This window comes from Nannospalax galili, unplaced genomic scaffold (assembly GCF_000622305.1).
Source record: "Nannospalax galili isolate Female #2095 unplaced genomic scaffold, S.galili_v1.0 scaffold430, whole genome shotgun sequence".
Classification (NCBI taxonomy): Eukaryota; Metazoa; Chordata; class Mammalia; order Rodentia; family Spalacidae; genus Nannospalax; species Nannospalax galili.
Genome location: NW_008328607.1, coordinates 1,348,006 through 1,372,650, shown reverse-complemented (window position 1 = coordinate 1,372,650; position 24,645 = coordinate 1,348,006). Strand labels below are relative to the sequence as shown.

At 39.7% G+C, this 24,645-nt stretch overlaps 1 protein-coding gene across 1 annotated transcript in view; it reads right to left on the bottom strand.

Annotated features, from left to right (window-relative positions):
- The window catches only part of Gtf2f2 (general transcription factor IIF subunit 2), a 158,613-nt gene that overhangs the window by 45,681 nt on the left and 88,287 nt on the right, over positions 1–24,645 (bottom strand). The gene's annotated exons all lie outside the window — the stretch shown is intronic.

Genomic DNA, 24,645 nt, shown 5'->3' with positions numbered 1-24,645 from the left:
TTGTTGAATCGGAAAACTGAAAGAGAATTCTTAAAAACAAGCTATTGTCTATTTCTGATCAATAATGTTTAATACTTTTATTTAACTATGGAAACATATTTATGTCAAACTTGGGTATATACCCTTCTAAATTCCATTATGCTAATGAGGTGTTTTTAAAATACATTTGTAGGGGGCTGGAGAGATGGCTCAGCAGTTAAGAACACTGATTGCTCTTGCAGAGGACCTGGGTTTGAATTCCAGCACCCACACTGTGGCTAACAACTGTCCATAACTCCAGTTCCAGGGAATCTGATACCCTCTTCTTCCCTCCTGAGACACTGCATGACAAGGGTGCACTTACATACATGCAGGCATTATACTCATGCACATAAAAAAAAAACAAAATAGAATACAGTTGTAGGCAGCAGTTATATACCTTAAAAAAGTGAAAAACTGATTGACTGCCAATAGTGAAAATATACCAAAGTAGTTTTTCTATATTCCAGCTGTGCCATATCTATTAAAAGAAAAGCATTTACAATAGGCCATCCTTAGCAAAAATGTTCAACTTTCTATGAAGGAATTCACATTACAGAAAAATATGTGCCCCTATACACACAAAAGGTTTGGATCAGACAACAATGCTTCTATATGGTAAGACTATACATTGAAAAAGTGAATTCTCCTCAAACAACATTGTAGCTTTAAAACAAAAAGGTTTTACTGGTAGTGGTTTGAATAAATAGGCTCCAAGTATTTGGACACTTGGTTCCTACATAGTAGTGCTGTTTGGGAAGGGCCATGGAACCGTCAGGAGGCTTGGCCATGTTGGAGGAAGTAGTGGTGGGCTTTGAGAGTCAATAGCCACATCTGACTTCCAGTTTCTTTCTCTACATCCTGCTTGAAGATATGAGTACTTAGCTGTTTGCCTCCTGCCATGCCTGCCCTACCACGATAGACTCTTTATCTCTTTGGATCTGTAAGTCAAATAAACTCTTCTATAAGCTGCCTTGGTCATGGTGTTTATCACAGCAAAGGAAAAGTAACAAATACACTAGAGTTTTATTAACTTGGTAAAAACTGATTTAAAAAAAATTTTTTTTTTGACACAGGGTCTTTCTGTAGCCCCAACAGGCCTGAAACTTGCTACGTAGACAAGGCTGGCCTCAAACTCACAGAGATCTACCTGTCTCTGCCTCCTGAGTGCCAGGATTAGAGGTGTGTGCCACTATGCCTGGCCTTGAAAAAAACTGTTTTAAAATTGACATGGCAGATCAAACAAGAAGTAAAATTTGAGAAAAGAAAATGAAAAATAGTACCAGGGACTATGATACTCTAGATTGGGCATAAAATGTACTAAGCTGTAAGAAATAAAGTACTACTATGTTTTTGATATAAGACTAGAATGATGGAGAAGATTGCTAAGAAACATATCCAACTATGTATAGAAATGATACTTATTTTTTTTTCTGTCTTTTTGAGACAGGGTCTCCCTGTAGCCCCAGCTAGCCTGGAACTCACTATGTAGACCAGGCTGGCCTTGAACTTACAGAGATCCACTTGCCTCTGCCTCCCGAGTGCTGGGATTAAAGATGTGCGCCACCACGCCCGGCTAGAATTGATACTTATGATAAAGAGATCATAAACCTCTGAAAACCTCTCTATTCTGTTCAAATAAAGTACTTAGAGGGAGAAATGTGCCACTCTTCAGGGCATGCTGTATCAGAAAGAAAGGCTTATGTGATCGGCTATTGTGAAATAACAATCAGCAGAAGGACTTTAGAGACACACGGTATACGTTCCCACATATACTTTTGGTTGAGTAACAACAATCACTTGGAATAAAATTGAATTTGTAAGGCACAGACACAAACACAAAAAATGCAATTAAAATAAGTCTATGCTAGCCACCCAGAACTCTCTCCTTGGAACAAACCATTAACACAATTTCTGGGGTACATTTTGAAATGCATTCTCTGACATTTCATTTCTGAAGTCCTTGAGTGGAAATGTTTTGGTTCTCCACTCACTGCTGCTTTTGAAGAGACAGTATGTAACAGTAAATGCATTCTCTGACATTTCATTTCTGAAGTCCTTGAGTGGAAATGTTTTGTCTTTGTTCTGGTTCTCCACTCACTGCTGCTTTTGAAGAGACAGTATGTAACAGCTGCAGTCATTCTTAGGAGAAAGATGAGCTGTTGGTAAGGTAGTAAAGAAATAAACTTTTGAGCTGGGCAAGATGACATACACCTGCACTCCAAACATTTAGGAGGCTGAGGCAGGAGGATCCTGAGTTCAAGGACCTGAGCTCTGTCTCAACCTCACCCCCAGACTTGAGACCTGACTGAACTGCTTAATTATGGGACACATTCTGGTAAGTGCACTGTCAGGTCACTTAGTCACTGTGTTAGTATCAGTGTACTAATACAAACTAAAAGAGCTACAATGTCACAAAGTGATAATCTTATGGGATGACCACTGCATATATGGTCTCTTCTTGAATGAAACACTACGTGGTGTATAACTTTAGTTTAAATTACACATAAAATAGAAATTGGGTTACATATAGCATTCTATTTTCTTGTCTACATCTTATTTGAAAGCTGCACCTTTGTTAAGAATTCTTTGTACGTTAGATTTTACGTGTCAATCGTTCTTAAACATGCTCTAAGGACCACCTATGTCAGAGTCTTCAGGTTGTGCATAATACCTATGCCTACTTCCACCAACTCAGACCTACTGAGTCAAAATTCTGGTGGTGGTTCTGGAATCTATACTTTTAGTGAAGGCCCCAGATTTTGCATACTCATACAAAAGTTTGAAAAAGATTGAATTAGGCAAACTCCTCAAACTGAACTCCTGTCTTTCTTATGCACTACAGACACAATTTCTGACAATGCCCACAAAAGGACGTGTCTCACAATACATGCTGGAGGTTTAATAAATGTATACTGAGGCTGACTATAAAATATCTTAATATAGAGAAGGACAGTACAGCTCAATGGCAGAGCACTTGTCTATCATGTATGAAGCCTGGGTTTGATCACCAGTATACAAAATTAAACAAAACAGATTTTGAAGCTGCATACTTCATCCACGATAGAAATTTTAATAAAGAGAGGATAAATAATCTCTGGAGATCAACAGCTTAATATTAAGAGCTCATTTTCTTGCATGATTCAATTTCACAGCCAAACACTTGGAAAGATGTCAAGAAATTTAATTAGTAATACTCTATTATATATCTGCATTTCAGAAAGACAGTGCAAGCACATCATCCTAACAAGGACCAAGTCACCCAGATGAAAAAGAGTTTAGAGGCATTAGAGCCTCTTAGAGCTGGAGTCATAGGTGGCTGTTGGGAGCTGAATACAGGTCCTCTGCAACAGCAGTACTCTCTCTTAATCACTGAATCATCTCTCCACCAACCCCCCAAGTGAGGAGTTTTAAAATGAGATAACCTACATATTTTTCATGTAGTGCTCAGAGCACTCAACTAAAAGGCAAGCCCATTAGGCTTTCACTCAGGGCCTGTTCAGTCTTCTCTAACACACACTAGATTCCTAGCTCACAGGATATTGAAACACTAAATCAGAAGAGGGGCTGCAGTAAACAGCTACATAGTAGCATGAGAAAATGGCAACTGAGAAGAGAAAACTGAAGAAGTATACAAGACAAGCAAAAGAATTTGCAAACCGTAATACTCTGGGTCCATTTTGTGAAGGACTAATAAATAACCTGCTCTTCCTGACAAAGAAGGCATCTACCATGCATTCAAATAAGGGTATTCATATTAAAAAGTAAGATAAAGAGAAGGCTAAGTTATGTTCTCAATGAACTCTGTATATGAGGTATGGATTAGTAATATTGTTTAGAAAGATTCATTAAAGTTACTTTCACTAAAGTTAATAATTTTTAAAGTTCAAGCTCTTAAAAACTGTAGTAACTATTTAGAAAACTAAACTAATAAAGCTAGGTATGGTGGTACACACCTATAAACCCAGCATTAGGGAAGCTGAAGCAGGAGGGTTGCCACAAATTTGAGGTCAGCATGAGCTACGCAGAGAATTTCAGGTCAGCCTGGTCTACAATATGAGACCCTGTCTCAAAAGACGATAAAAGACTGGCTATTATACTTATTTGTCAGTTCTTTTGAGCCTATTTATTTGTATATTACATAAACACCCTCAGTTAAAATAAAATTTAAAAGCCACAAAAGAAAATCAACTAATAAAAACTACTGTAAAATTTCAAGAAGGAAAATATACCAGTACAGAAAACTGTGGTTAGTTTTTCTCAACTTGTCACAAATTAGAGTCACCTGGGAAGAAGGAACCTCAATTGAGAAATTTCCTCCATTAATCTGGTCTGTGAAACATTTTCTTAATTGATAACTTAGGTAGGAGGGCGGATCTGGGCTGTATAAGAAAAGTAGCTGGGCCAGCCAGGGTGAGCAAGCCAGTGAGCAGCATTCCTCCTTGGTCTCTGCTTGAGTTCCCTGACCAAAGGCTATAACCTGTAAGCTAAAATAAACCCTTTCTTCCCCACATCGGTTTTGGTCAATGTTTTATCACAGCAATGAAAGGCAAACCAGAACAAAACTCAACAGATAATTTTCAAAACAAAATAGGCTTGGAAAAAAAAAAGTCAATTATTTCTTTAACACAGTTAGCACAGTTACTTCAGATACATCTGAACAAATGTACTGCACCATCACTGATTCACATTTAGAGCCCACAAGGAACTTTTTCTTGAAAAGTTGACTGTGCTGTAGTCTATGAATTAGTTTCATCTTGAAGGACAACTTTTTGTGAGAAAGAAATTTATCTAAAGTTCTATATTAAAAAAGTAGCTCTACTGAACTGCACTAATAACATAAATAGCAGTATGAACTGCTAGTACTTTAATGAGCTTCAGTAAAAATGCCATATGGCATTCAATGTAATTATATAATAAGAACTGAAAATTCTGTGTGCAGTAGCATTTGTCTGTCATTTCACCCACCTCCTCTGAAACTGGTGTGTGTACCAAACAGCACTGGTAAGCAACAGATTTATAAACTAATTTGAAATATTTCTTGTTCACGTTAGCCTCATAAAGGGTGTGCATATATGCACATATGAGGAGGTGAGTTTCCTCTATTCACCCGCATTTCTTTGGACTATGAAATAAAGTCTTAAAAGCTAATAGCTTTAGGAGCTGGAGAGATGGCTTGGTGGTTAAGAGCACTATCTGCTCTTGCAGAGGACCTGGGTTCAGTTCCCAGCACCCTCATTCCACCCACCTCCAATTCCAGGGATCCAATGCCCTCTTCTGACCTCTGTGGGCATTGAATGACATGGGTGCACTTACAAACATGTAGGCAACACACACATACAAATAAAAAAAAATAAAAAGAAAGAAAAAGAAAGAAAGAAAGAAAGAAAGAAAGAAAGAAAGAAAGAAAGAAAGAAAGAAAGAAAGGAAAGAAAGAAAGAAAGAAGAAAGAAAGAAAGAAAGAAAGAAAGAAAGAAAGAAAAAGAAAGAAAAGCTAACAGCTTAGTTGTAGTTAATGAGATGGTTGGAGTTCTTTCTTTTTGAAGTTTCATAGCAGGCATGCTGCATATGAAAAAAATATCTATAGTGAGCAACTCAAGGATAGGAAAAATGTCTTATTCATCCCTGAATGCTGCTACATAATTATGTTTAAGGTTTACTGGATGGGTTATATGAAGTTGTGAACGTTGGCTATGAAACTACTGACATTATGATACAGAACAACGATTCTAAGGGAGAGCTCTGTTCAACATAGTATTTAACCTTTGTTTCAACAGATATGGACATCTTTAATTTCCTGTTAATCAACTTTCCATTACTTAAAAAAATACAAGAAATAATGTATAAAGGAAAAAGGTCTGGCTCATAGTTCTAGAGGTTTTAGTACAAGATTAATTGGCCACAAGATAGTTCATCATCGTAAAGACCAGGTGGCAGAGCAAAATCACTCACATCATGGCTGTAGCGCAAAAAGGGGAGGGACAGCTGCAGGTGTCACACTCCCCCCTTTGAGGTCACACCTCCCACGACCAAAGGCATCCTATTTCCTACTAGGCTGTGCCTCTTAAATGCCTACCATCTTTCAATACCACCACTCGGGGAGGAAACCTTTAACATATGAGCCTCTGGAGGACATCTAGGATCACAATTATAGCACCATGGTACAAGTATACAGCAGATAATATGGCACATCATATATATGCTATTTTAAAAATAATTTATCTTGAGATTCAAAAATTAACTTTGGACTAAATTAAAAGTGAATTTAATTCTGTAAGAATTCAAAAGATAAAACTGTTGGAATTTAATTACAAAATTACCCTGTTGACTATCAAATAAGAGAGGCTGAGCTGGTCATGATGATAACACATCTTTAATCCAAGTGCTGAAGAGACTAAAGCAGGATTTAAGTTCAAGGCCAGGCTAGGATATACAGAGACCTTGTTTCAAAAACAAAACAAAACCAACCAATCAACCAAGGCTAAAAGATTATGAACAGGGGTTGTTGAGATGGCTCAGTGGTTAAGAATACTTGCTGTTCTTCCATAGGACCCAAGTTCAGTTCCCAGTACCCACAATGGACCACTCATTGCCTGTAAGTCCAGGTCCAAGGGGATTTGATACCCTCTACTGGCCTCTGTGGATATCTGCACATTGCATACACTTACAGAGTCATACACACATGAATAAAAAGTAAATCTTGCCAGGAGTGGTGGTACATGCCCTTAATCCCAGCACTCGGGAGGCAGAGGCAGGCAGATCTCTGTGAGTTCAAGGCCAGCTTGGTCTACGTAGTAAGTTCCAGGCCAGCTGGGGCTACAGGGAGACCCTGTTCCAAAAACACAACCCCCGCCAAAAGGTAAATCTTAAGGAAAATCCCTACAAAAAAGATTATAAAAATTCATTCATGCAACAAATATTTCAGGAACACTGTTATGTGCTACGGTTTAACCTAGGTGATGAGCACATAGGCAACACATTTTCCATAATTAGCAAATATAGTTCTATACAGCTACAAGTATGAAGTGTGCTAATGAATTTTACAATATGGACATACCCTGGACAAGTAACTTTTACCTAACCTTGCAACCAAAAAGCTAATCTTCTCAGCTTAAAATGTAGACAAGCTCACTCTTGCGTTCCTTTTGTGACCTGGGCATATGGCCTTAATCATTCATGACCTTTACTTGTCCTTGACCAAAAACAATGTATAAATGTGGGGAGATATATGTGTGTGTGTGTGTGTGTGTGTGTGTGTGTTTTGCATATTCATTGGGAGCAATGAAGATTATCCCACTTGTGTTTGCAAACAACAGGGATTAAATTGATAATGTCTGTTTGTGTTTGTGTGGCATTTTAGGTCCCAAGTAGTCAGAAGGGACATAATTTTCTGGTAAGACAAATCCTTTTGCCTTTCCTCATTTCATGTGGGTATAGTACTTTAATAAAATAATGAGCAAGCCCTTGTTTGAGACCACAGTTCCAAGAGAAACATGAAGGAACCAGTACTCAGCAGTTTGGGTCTATTCTTGCCTTTAATGTGTTTGTGTGGCATTTTAGGTCCCAAGTAGTCAGAAGGGACATAATTTTCTGGTAAGACAAATCCTTTTGCCTTTCCTCATTTCATGTGGGTATAGTACTTTAATAAAATAATGAGCAAGCCCTTGTTTGAGACCACAGTTCCAAGAGAAACATGAAGGAACCAGTACTCAGCAGTTTGGGTCTATTCTTGCCTTTAAAATAGATGCTAAGAGTCAGGCATTTTTTTTTTTTTTAAATTCAGGCATAAGTGTATTTTGTAGTAAATGCCACAGTTAAGAATACAATAAAGCTCAGTAATACCATAACAAGTAACTAAGCAGCAGCCTGGGGAAGAAGCTACACCATTTCATCCAGGAATGGTCAGGAAAGGCCTATTTGAGGAGGTACCCCATGAACTGAGAACTACATGATGGGAAGACTGCCACTTGAAGATCTGGCAAAAAGCTTGTCCACATGTAGAAGAACCCTAAGATGGGACTGCTCTCATTCTATATGATGCTCAATGAATGAGAGGTTGAAGCCTCATGATCTGACCATAGCATTTTGAAGGCCAGATCATGTGGGATCTTGCAAATCATTTAAATTAAAAACAATGATATTTTCTTAGATAAGTGTCTTGCTGTGTAGCCCAGACTGGCCTTACGGCAATTCCCTTACCTAGGCATCCCAGGGTGCTAGGATTCCAGGCATAAGCCATTGAGTCTGGCTATAAATTCTATTTTATCTAGAATAATCAAGGAAGTAGCTACAGTAAGACTGTGTAGTCTGTGGAGAATAATGCATAGAGGTAGAGGAGGCAGGGAGCCAACTCATAGACAGGCACCCTGTGCATCACACTGGCTTCTACACAGAAGGGTCTTGTGCTTGATTTTATGTACTGCTGTCATCATTTTCAGGCTGCTTATTTACTAATAAGTGCCCTCACATTATGATTTTATACCAGGCTCTATAAATTATATAGTCACTCCTGAATATAGATTCAGGAGCAAACATTGTACCTTAGATTAGTGTTACAGGATTCAGAGAATTCTGTTGGTACAGACATTGAGATTTGGCAATAGATCAGATATGTTTTGCCACAAAAAGGAAATCATGAATAATTTTTTAAAAAGTATAGTGAGTGAAAATAGGGACTACTAGAAGGCAGAGCAAAGGTGGTTCAGTGTATTATGAGTTGTAACAACCAACCAGTTGTTATTTTTAGGCTGCTTCTTTTTTTTTAATTTTTATTTTAGGCACGTTAAAATGATTGTGAGACATTCATACGGAATGATAAGGAAGAATGCTATATATGAATATGAATCTCAAGAAAGAGGCCTAGGCAGCAGACACAAACTTTGGAGTACACACACACACACTACACACACCCCTCCCTATATTATGTATCTTAAATTGATGGAATGTAGGGTATAAAGAATTACAGAAGCCAGGCATAGTGGCACGTGCCTTTAATCTCAGCACTCCAAGGCAGAGGTAGGTGGATCTCTGTGAGTTCAAGGCCAGCCTGGTCTACATGGCCAGTTCCAGGACAGCTGGGGCTACAGCGAGACCCTGTCTGAAAAAAAAAGACAAACAAAACAAAACAAAAAAAAATTACAGAGATAAATAGGCATCTAAAAGAAGACTAAGGTCAATAACCTGGTGAGTAAAGTATGCTAATAGCAAAGCCCTAGAGAACCTAGGAAATCCTTTACAATAAAGTATATTCGAGGCTGGAGATATGGCTCAGCAGTTAAGAGCACTGATTGCTCTTGCAGAGGACCCGGGTTTGGTTCCCAGCACCCATACAGTGGCTAATAACCATTTATAAATCCAGTTCCAGGGGATTTGATGCTTTCTTCTGACCTTCTTGGGCATGGGTATACTTACACGCAGACAATATACTCACACACATAAAAATAATAAATAAAATATCAAAAAAATAAATTATACTCACCAGTGACTATCTAAGTCAAGCCTGTTCAGCCTAACTGAAATACTCTACAATCAGCCTTACTTTGCAGGCTGACTTTATATACTCTAATCTATCCAGGATGACTTGAAGTAAAACTTTCTTATTGTTTTACCCTGATTATGCTGTGCTGTTCCTCCCTAGAATCCCTTCCTCCCTCTTATCTATTTAATATCTACCTATGATTCCTTTTTCTGACTTCATTGGTTTTTAAACCCTACCATTTACTGTTTATGCCAGCCTCTAACACAGCATGAAACAATGTTAAATTATTAGACATTAAGTCAGTTAAATCTATTTTCTAAAGAAGATACACTCTGGTTGTTCTTTAATGTTACACTACTTAGTATGCATTAGATGCACCTCAAATATCTGCTGAACAAATGAGTAATTTACTAAAGGACACTCTGAAGCTATGAAGTATGGGGAAACAACAATAAATCAATGTGGCAAACAACAGTAAAAAGGAATGACTCATGGTGACAAGGCCCTGAGCAGCCTGGAAGACTAAGGGTTAAGCCCAAGCCTCACAGCTTTTATTCCTTCTTTTACTCAGCATATATTTTGTACCCATTAGGTGCCAGACACTTCTAATCACTATAGTTAATAGAGATGTGCATCTATGAATATCTTCAAAATAGCACAGTTACTACTTCAAAATTACTTAAAGCATCCCAGACTCGACACACTTTACAAAAGCAAAATAATAACTGCATAGATATGACTTAATGTTCTACCTCTCTTCTGACAATATATATAGCTCTGAAATTCAATTATAATATCAAACTACACTTTGTTGCAAGATCAGAAACTAGATACAAATTCCAAATGGAAATAATTACATATCCTATATATATGCTATAAATGTTATTATATTTATTTGGTAATTTAACAGTCATGGTACTAATAATATTGATTTAAGTTCTAGGACTTCAGAGCAAGGTCCATCTAAGAGAAAAAGAGAGCATGCAAGCTCCCTTCTTTTTTTCCTACAATGTGCTAGGAAATCTATTGAAGCCACTCAGATCTCTATCATAGTACACTGGAATCCATACCCTCTGGGTTCAAGTCTCAGCTTTGCCATTTACACACTGTGAGCCTAGGAAAGTTGTTTAACTTTTCTACAACTCAATTTTCTCATTTGTGAAAGTGTAAATAAGGTTGTCCAAAAAGAAGACAGTAACTAAAAAGAACTAATTCAGGGAATATGAAGCCAATTAAGACAGAAGGATGTACCATGCATTTCTGCCAGAAAGTCATTTCCTCGACAGTCATTTTTTTTTCCTAGCTCAATCTTTTTTCTTCTATTTACAAACTGAATGTTAAAAAAATTTACTTATTACTTTTATTTTATGTGTATGAATGCTTTGCCTCCATGTGTACAAGTGTACCATGTGTGCAATGCCAGCAGAGTCCAGAAGAAATTGTCAGATTCCCTTCAACTGGAGTTAATGATAGTTGTTAGCTGCCATGTGGGTGCTGGGAATCAAATCTGGGTCCTCTGGAAGAACAGCAAGTGTTCTTAACCACTGAGCTATCTTTCTAGTCCCCCAATGACTATTTTAAAGGTTTTCTTTACAACAACTCATGACATCTACATCAAGAATTTTAAGAAAAATACAGTGAATTTGAGTCACACAATGTACTTGTGGTGACAAAGTGAAAAGAATATTTAAGTTCTGATTATCTTAAGGTATAAATTAATTCATCCTACTACTAAGTTAAAGACTTGATTAACAGCATTTAATTCAGTGTACTAGATAGGATCCTCACGCCCTGACAAACAAGCAAGTGACATCTTTTCTTCGTCCTGAAAGGCTTCAGGGAATCATAGACCAAAGGTTGATAATTCTAATGCCTACAAGGACCAGGAGAAGCATAGTCAACTTCAAGTAAGTCCTTAAGAAAATACAACACATAAACATGTCTGTAGCAAACTGTGGAGCAAGGTTTGCCTGTTCTGCAGTGCCAAGTGGTGCCACACAGAAGGCATGTTCACATCAAAGACAGCAAAGATTCACATTAATTATTGTGAGTTTCCTGGCATATGGTAGTAATGTCTTGTTTAACAAAATCTATAAATTACCAGTTTCCTAACATAAAAATAAAAACATCTGAGGGATAAGCACTTCATTCTGATTTGCAAGGGCACCATATGGTTTAGGCAAAAATGGTCCTGGTTGTACCTAAGGGAATGTGGTCACTTCTGTGGGTCGCCTTGAACAGCCAGTTTTAAGTCCTCAAAACAAGTTTTAACAAATGCAGCTGGCCAGAACTGCTCATAGACCCAGAGGTGGAAAATTCTGTCCTGGCAACAAATCTTCCAACAAATTCAAACCTCTACTCAATTCTGTTCTGGGGCCAATCTATAAATGGTCTAATTCCAGGAACTTGTCTTGAGCAAGTATTTCATACCTTGTAACAAGAGGTTTAAAATTAAGTGTTCAGTTTGACTAAATTGACAGAATAAAAAAAGATTAGAATGAGATAAAAAGTAAATGTCTAGGGGCAGGAGAGATGACTCAGCGGTTAAGAGCACTAATTGCTCTTGTAGAAGACTGCATTTGATTCCCAGCACCCACACGGTGGCTAACTCGAGTTCCCAGAGTGTCCAACACCTTCTGACTTCCATGGGCATTTCACAACACAGGTGCACTTACCACATGCAGAAAGCAAACTCATACACAAAAAGTAAATAAACAAATAAATAAAATATTTTAAAAAGAAAACGGCTAAATTTAGGCATAAGGAGGAAAGTGAAAAAGGAGGTGACCAAATAATCAAGATGAACTTTCCATCAGTTTTGCCTCAGGTCAGCCCTGTTGATTTTCAACTGTGAGTGAACAAAGGGAAATTGTATACGGAGGTATTTTTATTTTACAAAGCTGTGAGGCTTTGTAAAAACGCCACATGCCAATACTGCTCATCGGGACTTAAACAAAATCATTCTGGAGATTCACTACTCAAGGAAGAACTTTTCCTAATCTTTAATCAAGGTAAACTCTTCACTTTAAAATACTGATCTTTGCTAGTGTTCACTGAACATAGTTATTAGAACAAAGTTATTAGAACAAAGATAATGAGATACAGTTCCTCACTTCAAGGAGCTCATGATCTAGTAGAGACAGAAGTAAAATGAAGAGCAAAATATGATTAGGAGTTTATTAAGGAAAGGGGGGGCAGGAGCTGGGGCTGGTTCCTATTAGGGGCAATGGTCAGTGAGGCTTGACATTTAAGCTGCATGTGAAGGAATGAATAGGAGTCTGCCATGCAGGAAGCAAATGAGTGCCTCAGAGAGAAGGTCACAAAAGCACAAGATGCACTGGGGTACAGAAAAAGCAACTGGTCGTGATCTAGTGCACACTTGAGCCAGAATGGAGCAAGAGGAGGCCAGAACACATAGGAACTTCTTGTTCTCTGACCTTTAAAAGAGTATGTTTGATTTTAAAAGACTTACAGCCCACAATAAAAAAAAAAAATCACACATTTGGGTACCGCGAGACAGCTGAGGAACACAAAACAGGCAGAATAGGAGTTTGTTCAGGGTGAGATAGAGCTAACCCTAAAAAACTCCTCTCCTCTGACTCCCCAGTAAAAATACAAGAAGACCCAGAAGAAGAAAATTATACAAATAAAACTTCATCTATTTTTAGGTCAGCAATTTCATCTTTTATATATTTTCCCAATAACTACTACACTAATTTGGAAATCTTTACTTCCTAACAAAAGCACATCTCCAGGGGCAGTCTGCAGCACCTAGGCTATGGGAAACTGCTGTGGTCCATTCTGAGATCTGAAGGGCCAAGCGCTAAATGAGTCTCACTAAGGTATCTTCCTTGCTAAACAGCATTCCCTGACAGCACCTATTTTAGTCTTCTAAAAATGAAGACATACAGCTTCTTTCACACCATCCTTCACTAAAAGTAATATTAAAAAGCAGCAGTTCAAAGGGAAAGAGAGGCAGGCCTATGGGAGAAAAGGCCTAGTTGCCTTCTTTCCCACTTTAGCTCTTCAGAAGGCCAGGAACAGAAGTTATCAGGCCTTACAAAAATCTTTAATTGTAGAGATTTATATGGCGCCTTAATTTTAAAAAGTATACACTTGGCACTTTAGGAAAGATCAATGCGGGGAGAACACTAAGACTATTCCCAAATATAACTTCGTGTGGAGGCACACACCTTTAATCCTAGCTCTCAGGAGGCAAAGGCAGGCAGATCTCTATGAGTTCAAGGCCAGCCTGCTCTACATAGCCCATTCCAGGCCAGCTGGGGCTAGAGAGACCCTATCTCAGAAAGTCCAAAAAAAAAAAATATCCCAAATATGATGCAGGAAAATCTCCAGACTACTTTGTACTTTCCAGATAGCTTCTAATAGCCCAACAAGAGTTATCACAATAGAAAACCTCAAAGTCTCTAAGGACAGAAAGCTGGGAGAGGAGACAATGAGAGGTAATTCAGTTCTCCGAAAGTGACTTGGAGAATACCCAGGTAGTTCTTTCTCTTTAGGAGTTCTGGTATGTACATGCTTTTTGTTTGTTTGTTTTTTGTTTTGAGACAGGGTCACCCCTATTGGCCTGGAACTCACTATGCAGACCAGGTTGGCCTTGAGCTCAGAGATCCTCTGCCTCTCCCTCCCAACTGCTGGAATTAAAGGTGTGCACCACCATGCACAGTAGGATTTGTTTTAAGAGGATTATAGTCATGAAGTTCAACAGCCAAATATGGTGGGGTTTTTTTTTTTCCTTTGGTCTTTTTCGAGACAGGGTCTCCCTGCAACCTTCCAGCTGATCTGGAACTCACTATGTAGACCAGGCTGGCCTTGAACTCACAGAGATCCACCTGCTTCTGCCCCCCAAGTGCTGGGATTAAAGGGGTGCACCACCATGCCCGGCCTCAACAGCCAAATCTTTAGATTTCTTTTCGTCCCTCTTTTTTTCTTCTCCAGTTCTAATTTCAATTTGATTAAATTATCCACCTTAAGATAATATTTATAAAGCACTCCTCCTGTATACAAATCTCTTCTATCATGAGATAAACTAGATGGGGTTGGGGACACTTTCAGAGAGCTCTCAGGATAGAACTTGTTTAGACTAATTGTCAACATTTACTGAGTACATCCGCCACCTCAGAAACCTTGCAACTGTAGAGTATTAATTTTTATCACAACAGTAAGACAGATGTCCTCTCATTTTATAGATGAGAAACAAGGAAACAGAAAGATCAGTAAGCCGGAAGCTGGGCTCTGAACACAGGCAGGCTGACTCCAGAGTTCAATCTCTTAACTACCTGAACTCATTACCAAGAGAGTATGAAGGGCCAGAATTACTTTCTAATGAAAGCCTTGACCTTATTTAGAGACAAATAGTCCTTCCCCAAGCACCTCAAGATTGTGAATGTCCAAGTGAAATGAATACTTCCACTCCCTAAGATGCTTTCTGGCAGAGCACAGGTTTTTCTGGGGGCTTCTCTCCTTAGCATCCACTCCACCCTTCCCTGAGTGGCAGCCACTTGCTTTGGACAGGACTGCCCTTACGGACTATACCACAGGCACCCGGTCCTCACTCATTTATTGGTTAAGAGAAAAATCCAGCCAGGTGTGGTGGCGCTTGCCTTTAATTCCAGCACTTGGAAGGCAGAGGCAGGTGGATCTCTATGAGATCGAGGACAACCTGGTCTACATAGTGAGTTCCAAGCCAGCTGGGAGACCTTGTCTCAAAGAGAGAGAGAGAGAGAGAAAAAAAAAATAAATCTAGAATCTATGTTTGCCCACTGAAAGAAGTGTTTTGTTTCATAACTAGTTAAAGATAATGTCATTTAGGAGCCCGGGAAGATGGCCCAGTAAAGAGCTTGTTCTGTGAGCATGAGGACTAGAGTTTGGATCTCCAGAACTCATGTAAAAGACAGGCAGGCATGACAATTTTCTGCAATCCCAGTACTTTGGAGGCAGAGATAGGGGATCCCAAGGGCAAGCTGGTAGGCCAGTCAGGCTATTGAATTGGTGAGCTATGGCTTCAGTGAGAGACCCCATCTCAATCAATAGAATGACTGAGAAAGGCACCAGATATCAACTTCAGACCTCCACATACACACCCATACATGTGCCCGTGCATCTGCATACCCACATTTGACTACACAGATGCACACACACACTCACACACACACACACACACACACACACACACACACACACTCCTAAGATCCACAGATGGAAGAACCAACTCCAGCAGGATGTCCTCTGACCTTACATGTGAACGAGTACGCACATTCACAGACCATAAATAAAAATGCAAGAAAAGATGCATTCAAAAAAGTATATTGTTTTAGCCAGGCGTGGTGGCACACGCCTGTAGTCCCAGCACTTGGGAGGCAGAGGCAGAGGCAGAGGCAGAGGCAGGCGGATCTCTGTGAGTTCAAGGCCAGCCTGATCTACATAGTGAGTTCCAGGACAGCTGGGGCAACAGGGAGACCCTGCTCCAAAAAGACAAAAAGACAAAAAAAAAAAAAAAAGTATATTGTTTTAAACGACAAATTAGATAGTTACCATGCTGGAAATTCACCTTGCATTTGTGTGTATATTTGTATGACAGGTACAAATTTTAACAAATAAGAAAAATTATGTACAGCAAAATATTGTAAACATCTTTTAGCATATATAGAACAGAAGGAACCCCAGTAGGTATAGCACGGTAAACCTCCCCCAGAAAAGACTATGAAATGGAGCCTGCTTCCCTCTGGCTGGGGCTCTAAGACAAAAGAGGCTCAGATTTTTCTCTTCTCTATCCTTCAAAGGTTTCCACAGGGAAAGGGTTTTCTCAGTTTAAGGAAACCCATAAACAATGAAAGAATTAAAAATACCACCTAGGGCTACAGGGAGACCCTGTCTCAAAAAGAGAAAGAAAAAAAAAAAAAGAAAGAAAAAGAAAATAAAATTATTATACTTATTTTGTGTGTATAGGCATGAGTGTAAAATGGCATGCATGTGGAGGCTAGAGGACACCTTGTGGGAGCTGGTTCTCTCCTTTCCACCACATGAGCCCTAGGAAGTGAACTCAGATTGTCAGGCTTAGTAGCAAGGTCCTTTACCCACTAAGCCATTTCACTAGCCCCCAAAATAAAAACTTTTGAGGCAAGTGTTTTGGGATGAGTTGGTGGCATAAACATGCAGGTTCAAAACCCGTATTTTTTTCTGCTGCTATGACTTTCCTATAGGAAAACACATAAGGTGTCTCTCCATAGCTAACAGAGAAGCAAAACATGAACTACAAATATAGTAATCATACACTTTATCAAAGATTAAGGAGAAACTCAATAGGTGAAAAGAAAAGTTATACTTAATGAAACAAAATTAAATCAACTTTAATTGCTACATCAGGTATGAACATTATATATACTTAACAATTCAAAGTACATTTTTTCCTAATACTCAAATCAATCCAAATTAGCGCCAAATAACACAGAAAGCACTAAGCAATGTAAAGATTTTGTGTTAGGATTTTAAAACTAGTAAGCAAAATTATTAACAGGTATTTAAAAAATTTTTTTATTTACTTATTTTTATGTGCATGAGTGTTTTGCCTGTCTGTATGTGAGTACACCCTGGCACTGAACACAGAAGCCAGAAGAGGGTGCCAGATCCCCTGGAACTGGAACCAAACCCAGGTCCTCTGTAAAAGCAGCTAGTGGTCCTAACTGCTGAGCCATCTCTCCAGCCTCTTTAACGGTTATTTTTTACTTGTTTTCTGAATTTTCTTAGTGGCTTACTGGATTCTTGCATGAATTTTCATTGTGTAATGGGATCTGATGAAAGGAAATCACAGCATAATTTCTTTCTTGGCCTGAATTTCATTTGTTAAGGGGTTTACATATTTCTTAACTATAATGCTGGTTACATATTTAGCTTCTACCTTTATCTAAATAAATGACAGAATCTTACTAACCTACACTTGATTAAAATATAATTCTTATAATCGGACAATTTATTATTCAAAATTTAATAACAGAGAGTTGTAATAAGAATTTATTACTAAAATTAAATTCTTCTAAAATAAGACTAAGCAGTCTTAAAGAACATTGTTTACAGGTATCTTATTTATGATATACTTTGTAAAATAGCCATTTCTGTTACTAAGAGCATACAGCTCAATTGCCATTTGCTAAATATAATGCAGTAAAAACTCACTGATTAAATTTATAAATAATTTACCTACTTACATTGAGGAAAGAAATATCTTTGATTTTTTTTTTTAAAGGCTTAAGCCAAGCTGGGCGTGGTGGCGCATGCCTGTAGTCCCAGCACTTGGGAGGCAGAGGCAGGCAATCTCTGTGAGTTCAAGGCCAGCCTGGTCTGTCTACATAGTGAGTTCCAGGACAGCTGGGGCTACAGGGAGAACCTGTCTCAAAAAGGCCAGAAAAAAAAAAAAAAAAGAAAAAAAAATGTTTTAGCTGACTGTGGTGGCACATGCCTTTAATCCCAGCGCTTGGGAAGCAGAGACAGGCAGATCTCCATGAGTTCCAGGTTAGCCTGGTCTACATAGCAAGTTCCAGGCCAGCTAGGGATACAGGTAGACTGTCTCAAGACAAAAAAAAGAAAAAAAAGGGCTTAATTAGGGGCTGGAGAGATGGCTCAGCAGTTAAGAGCACTGACTGCTCTTGCAGAAGACCTGGGTTCAATTCTCAACACCCACATGGCAGCTAACAACCATCTGTAACTCCAGTTCCCGGGGATCTGAGCCTTCTGACCTCTGCTGGCATTGCACAGCATGGGTATACTTACACACATGCAGGCAATACAATACACTCATACACATAAAATAAAAATAACAAACAAAATATTTTTTAAAAGGCTTAATTAGCTACCTGTGGTAGCCAATGTCTGTCATCCCAGCACTAAGGATGTGGAAGTTGAACCATTCTGAAATGCACTGAAAATCTTGTCTTAAAAAACTCAAAAGGGAGTTAGCCAGTTAGCTCAGTTGGTTAGAGCATGATGCTAATAACGCCAAGGTTTTGGGTTTGAGCCCCATATGGGCAAATCTCTCTCTGTTCAAGGCCAGCCTGGTCTACATAGTGAATTCCAGGCCAGCTGGGGCCACAGGGAGACCCAGTCTCAAAAAGAAAAAAAAAAAAAAAAAAAAAAAAAAAAAAAAAAAAAAAAGACCACAAAAGGAGAAGTGTTTTCATCTAGTCTTCTACAAATAGAAGGTTATTCAATTCTTACACTGTGTGTGTGTGTACATGTATGTACTGTGTAGTGCTAAGGAGTAGACCACAGGGTATCATGTGTAAGGCAAGCACTCTACCACTGAGTCTTTTATTATATTTTTTAAAATTATGTGCATGTGTATATGTCTGTGTGTGGATATATGCATGTGAGTGCTGGTGCTCATGGAGGTCAGAGGCACTGAATACCCCTGAAGTTGAAGCTGGAGTTATAGGTGGTTGTGAGTCACCCAATATGGGTGCTGGTACCAAATTCACAACCCTGGCAAGAGCAGTACATACTCTTTTTTTGGTCAGATTTGTTTTACAATCCACATTGGTTAAATTTTTGTCAATTTGATATAAACTACAGTCACCTGAGAAGAAGGAACTTCAATTGAGGAAATTCCTCCATCAGACTGGCCTGTGAACATATTTGTAGGGCACTGTCTCAACTGCTAATTAATTAGGAGGGCCCAGGCTGTATAAAGAAAGGTAGCTGACCAAGCCATTAAGCAGTGTTCCTCCATGAGCTTTGCTTCAGTTTCTGTCTCCAGGTTCCTGCTTTGAGCTCTTGTCCTGGCTTCCCTAGATGATGGGTTAAAATAAACCCTTCCTCCCCAAGCTGCTCCTGGTCAATGTTTTATCACAGCAAAAGAAAGCAAACTAAGACATGGTCTCATTCTCCTTTTCAAAGCAAGACATGTATACACAACTGTACATATACATAAAGCTGAAGAACAAAACCCAGGCTTTAGGGGCAGCTCTGAGTAAAAGATACAGAGAAGTTCAATGTCGATGATCCCTGTTTCTCTCCATATTGTTTTGTTGTTTCTGTATTGTCGTTTCCTACATCAATCCACTTCACCCCCACAAATATTTTGTGTATTAGTCATAATACACCATACCACATACCAAGAATACTAAAAAGGGAGACTAGGAAGAAAAGAAGGGATAATGAAGCCTCCGCTGTCACAATGATCATGGTCTTAACAGAAGATGGAGCCGTGTACTCCCTAAGAAAACAGAAAATTACATTTGGACATACCATTAAGGAATAAATAAGTATGGCAAGGTACAAAAGAATGGCAGCTCCTAAGTGGGGTAGGGAATGGAGACTATCAAGACGTTTTGCTGAATGACACTTGAGTTGGTTTTAAAGGCACATACGGGCCCAGCTAGCTCAGTTGGTAGAGCATGAGACTCTTAAAGGCATATACGGTAAAGACACTGCAGGTAGAGAATGAAGAATATAAGTAACAAAGGATACCTGGGATAACTTGAAGTGTGACCTAACTATGTCTATGTAAAGAGGAATGACTAAAAAAAAATGCCAGAGCTGGGCATGGTGGCACATGCCTTTAATCCAAGAGGGCATCGGAGCTCCTGGAACTGGAGTTACAGGTGGTTGTTAGTCACCATGTGTGTGGGGAGCCGCCTGCCGTCCCTGCAGACGCCATTACAAGATGGCGCTCACATCCGGTTCATGCTGAGCAGTAAATAAGTCAGTACGCATGCCCGAAGTAATTTTCCACCTTCTAGTCTCTGCCTACCTCGTGGCGTGATATGGGCTGATGAGTTTGCGACCAATCAAGAGTTGCCACGTCCAAGACGGGCTTACTAACCTATATAAGGGCTGGGTTTCCGACATTCGGGGTCTTCGCCCTGTAAGCTTATGCTCTCCCTCTCAAGATGCATTAAAGCTTTTCTGCAGAAGGATCCTGAGTGTGCCGCGTCGTTCTTGCTGGCGAGACGATAGCGCAGGACAACTGGTGCCGAAACCCGGGAATTCGACCAAACCATCGTCAGCACCATCGGAGACCTCTTGAGTTCAAGGAGGATTCAGAACTGCAGGTAAGGACGTTCAGAGAGGTATGTTTTTTCTGGACTTTGGCTTGAACCTGTTTCCGCTTTGGAAAGGTAGCTTTGAGGCCTTGGTTATCATTCTGGGAGCACTTATAGTTTTGTTGTATAAAACATGCCAGGCCGTTGTGGCGGAAAGTCGAAATGTTCTTGAGGAAGTCCAGGATAGCATGTCAGAAACTGAACGCAGTGAGAGGTTAGGTGCACGAAAAAAGAAACGGGCCCCAAATAAGGAAAATGGCCCTCCCGGAAGGTCTGTTGACAAGGGAGCGTATTTTAAAGAGCCTAGAGATTCTTTGCCTGTCGAGAGGCCGGACAAAGGAACTAGTATATACCCCGTCCGAGAACTAAAGGCTCTGCAATTAAGTAGTTCAGGAAGCCCCGGGAGCTCTGAGGACGAGAGCCTTGACCCGGAGGAGGAGGCGGAGCTAGATGAGGAAGTAGCGAAGTATGAGGAAGAAAGATATCATCCAGATGATCATGTACAAGGCAGACAAGGCCTGGGTTTTTCCTAGGTGCCACTGAGGCAGTACGGCCCATACCATGGAAAACGGAGCTCAAGCAATAGATTGCTGACAAGACAGCTCTTGCACGCCCGGAACCTAGGTTCATTGCACTGGGCAGAGTGTCCAACACAGCACCCAAAGAGGGTTGTTGAATAAGGTATCGCACAGGGGGTCATTGTCCCGCTGAGAGACATGTCGTTCTGCATAAGGGTTGCCTGCCCGAGTTTCCCTTTCCCAGAAAAATGGCAGAGGACAGGTTGGGAGTATCCTGGGCTCCAGAGTAGACCTAGGGATGACTCCCATACATGGTCTGATCAAGATTTTAACTGGGAGGTTCGACCACTGTCTCTACCCTCTCATTTTGGGAAATCTATTTGCTTCATATAAAGTAAAAAGAGGGAGATGTGGGGAGCCGCCTGCCGGGTCCCTGCAGACGCCATTACAAGATGGCGCTCACATCCGGTTCATGCTGAGCAGTAAATAAGTCAGTACGCATGCCCGAAGTAATTTTCCACCTTCTAGTCTCTGCCTACCTCGTGGCGTGATATGGGCTGATGAGTTTGCGACCAATCAAGAGTTGCCACGTCCAAGACGGGCTTACTAACCTATATAAGGGCTGGGTTTCCGACATTCGGGGTCTTCGCCCTGTAAGCTTATGCTCTCCCTCTCAAGATGCATTAAAGCTTTTCTGCAGAAGGATCCTGAGTGTGCCGCGTCGTTCTTGCTGGCGAGACGATAGCGCGGGACACATGTGGGTGCTGGGATTTGAACCCAGATCCTCTGCAAGAGCAGCCAGTGCTCTTAACCAATGAGCCACCTCTTCAGCCCCTCAAGCTAACTTTTAAAATTTTTTATTTTTATTTTATGTGTATGAGTTTATTGCTTGAATACGTGTAGGAGCACCCATGTCAATGCCCCCAGAGGTCAGAAAAGAGTGTGAGATCCCCTGGAACTGGATTTACGGACAGCTGAGCCATTTCTCCACTCCTTCTATCCCATTTTTATACCATTCCTTTATTTATCAAGTATTTACTAACCGATTACTGTGTTTCATGAAATATTCTGTGAGACAGACATGCACGAAAATTAAAGCCAGAAACCCAGCAAAACCCTTGTTCTTGTGTAAGCTTTAACTGCAGCAGGGAGACGCTGGCAGTAAACTTCAGTAAACTCTAAAGTATACAATGAGGTAGGGTGATCAAGCTGGGCCTTAATGAAAAGGTATATTTGAGAAGACACTTGAAAGAGGTGAACCATGTAGTTATATAAAGAAAGGCTGCTGCAGGCTGAAAATCAGAGCCAGCACAAAGGCATAACAGCATACCTAGAACACTCATAGACTGTTCAACTGCTGTGGCAGGTGCAGTGAGTGAGAAGCAGGGGAAAAGATGAGGACAGAGAGAAGATACACAGAGTGAAGGCCTCCCAGTGACTACTTCTGAGACATGAATTTTATTCTAAGACAGGAAGCACTGCGAGAGACACTGTCAGTGGTGAAATGGCATGATAAGACTCAAGAGTTTAAAAGACTTGAGAATGTTCTATGCTACTATGCACAGAACTAGAGAGGGACAAAGGGGGAAGCAGGAACTCTGGTGGAAAGTGACTTTAGTAATCCAGGTGAGAAAGCACAGCAGCTTCTGTGAGTGGTAAGGAAAGGTCAGTGTTTTGAAGGCATAATCCAGAAGATTTTTCAACACATTGGATATAAGTTGTGAAAGTCAAGATAAAATGAAAGTTTTATAGGAAGAAAAGGGAATGAGGTAAGATGTGGCATTATTTGTGATGAGAGACTGGGTGGATAGGTTCTAAGGAGAGATCTGCAGTTGTCTCATATATTTGAAATATGTGGTGGATATTCAAACAGGCACAAATAACATATAATGTTTGTGTTCCACATTATAAAAGCAGGTTCTTTCATCTCCTTACACAAATCCTACATTCTAGACTCACAGACCCTGAAGTCCTCCTTGTGTCCTGGTGACAGCCCATCTACTCTGAATGTTCTTCCCCATTCTCATTGCTTTCTACTTAAGTCAAAACAATCTCAGCCTTCAAGACATCAGTCACCTACACCTACTCTGTGAAACACAGGACTGGCACTTCCTGAATCACCCTGTTTGTATCTCTCAGTCACTTAAGACTAAAATCTGAGTGGTTGGTTAGTCCATTTTTGGTATGAACAGGGCAGCCATTCTGCAAACACAGCAGGTGGCCTGCTTGCTCTAATCATCAGACATCTTCAGAAATCCTTTAAAGAAATTAAGACCACAGAAAGAGAACTTGACAAGAATCCTAGGACCTAATTTTGTGTTTTTTTTTTACCATCTGTAGTTACCTGACAAAGACCATTTTTCAAAAAGACTTGCATATAGCATAAGCTTCATAGGTTGAAAACAAAGAATGAATCATCATTTAACTACTTTACAAAGCTCTCTACATTATAAAAATTTTTATTTTAATTGTCATTCTTTTTAAAATTTTTAATTTTAATTTTATTTTATGTGTATGAGTGTACTGCCTGTGTGTATGTAAGTGTACCTGTGTTGTGCAATGCTCACAGAGGTCAGAAGAGGGCATCAGATCCCTTGGAACTTCAGTTCCTGGATGGTTGTTAGCTGCCATGTGGCTGCTAGGAATTGAACCTGGGTCCTCTGGAAGAGCAACCAGTGCTCTTAACAGCTGAGCCATTTCTCCAGCCCAACTGTTATTATTTGCTCCAGGGAGGCATTTAAATTAGGGGGAATGATTAGACAAACAAAACAAAAAACTCTAGCTCTTCTGCATCACTCCCAGGAAACAGGAATCTACCTTAATTGAAAAAGAAGGGAAACTTACAATGTGAAAGTTAGAGCTGCCTCTTTCAAGTAAGAACCCTGACAGCCATGAAGTACCTTCTCAAGAACCAGCTCTGCACAGCTACAACCTGCCAGCTGGGAAGTTTCAGAGGGCTGAGAATGTTTGCCCATGTACTACTGTTTCTCTAGTACCTAAAGGCACCTGGCAGATAGTCTGAATGAATGAATGAATGACTGAATGAATGAATGATTCTAAATATCATGGGGCTGAAATATATCAAATAAAAATCATAAAATTGGTATAATGTCTTTCTTAAGGGTCTAAAAAATTGCTGAGTCATTGAAAGTCATAAAATTTGGGATATTATGAATCTAAAAATATTGTCTTTAAATTCTAATGAAGAATGTCAATAGCAACAAAAGTTGAAGGCAGGAGAAGAGTCTGAAGCAAAAAAATCTCACTAGCTATGTAAGTTTATAAAATTCTCTGTCCATCAAAAGTAAAGATGATCCTTTAGCAACCGTACTGATTTCATACAGCAATTTAATAAATACTCATTACAAGAAAACTACAACCTTAGAAAATAAAAACACCACAAAGACCTATTTAACATGTCATTAGAGTACCAAGTGGGCTGGGAGGATGGCTTAGTCTTCTAAAGTGCCTGCTGTATACTATGAGGCCTGAGCAAAAGAGCCAGACAGAATAGCACACATTTGCAATCCCAGTGATAGAGAGGTGGAGACAGGATTCCTGGGGTTTGGTGGCT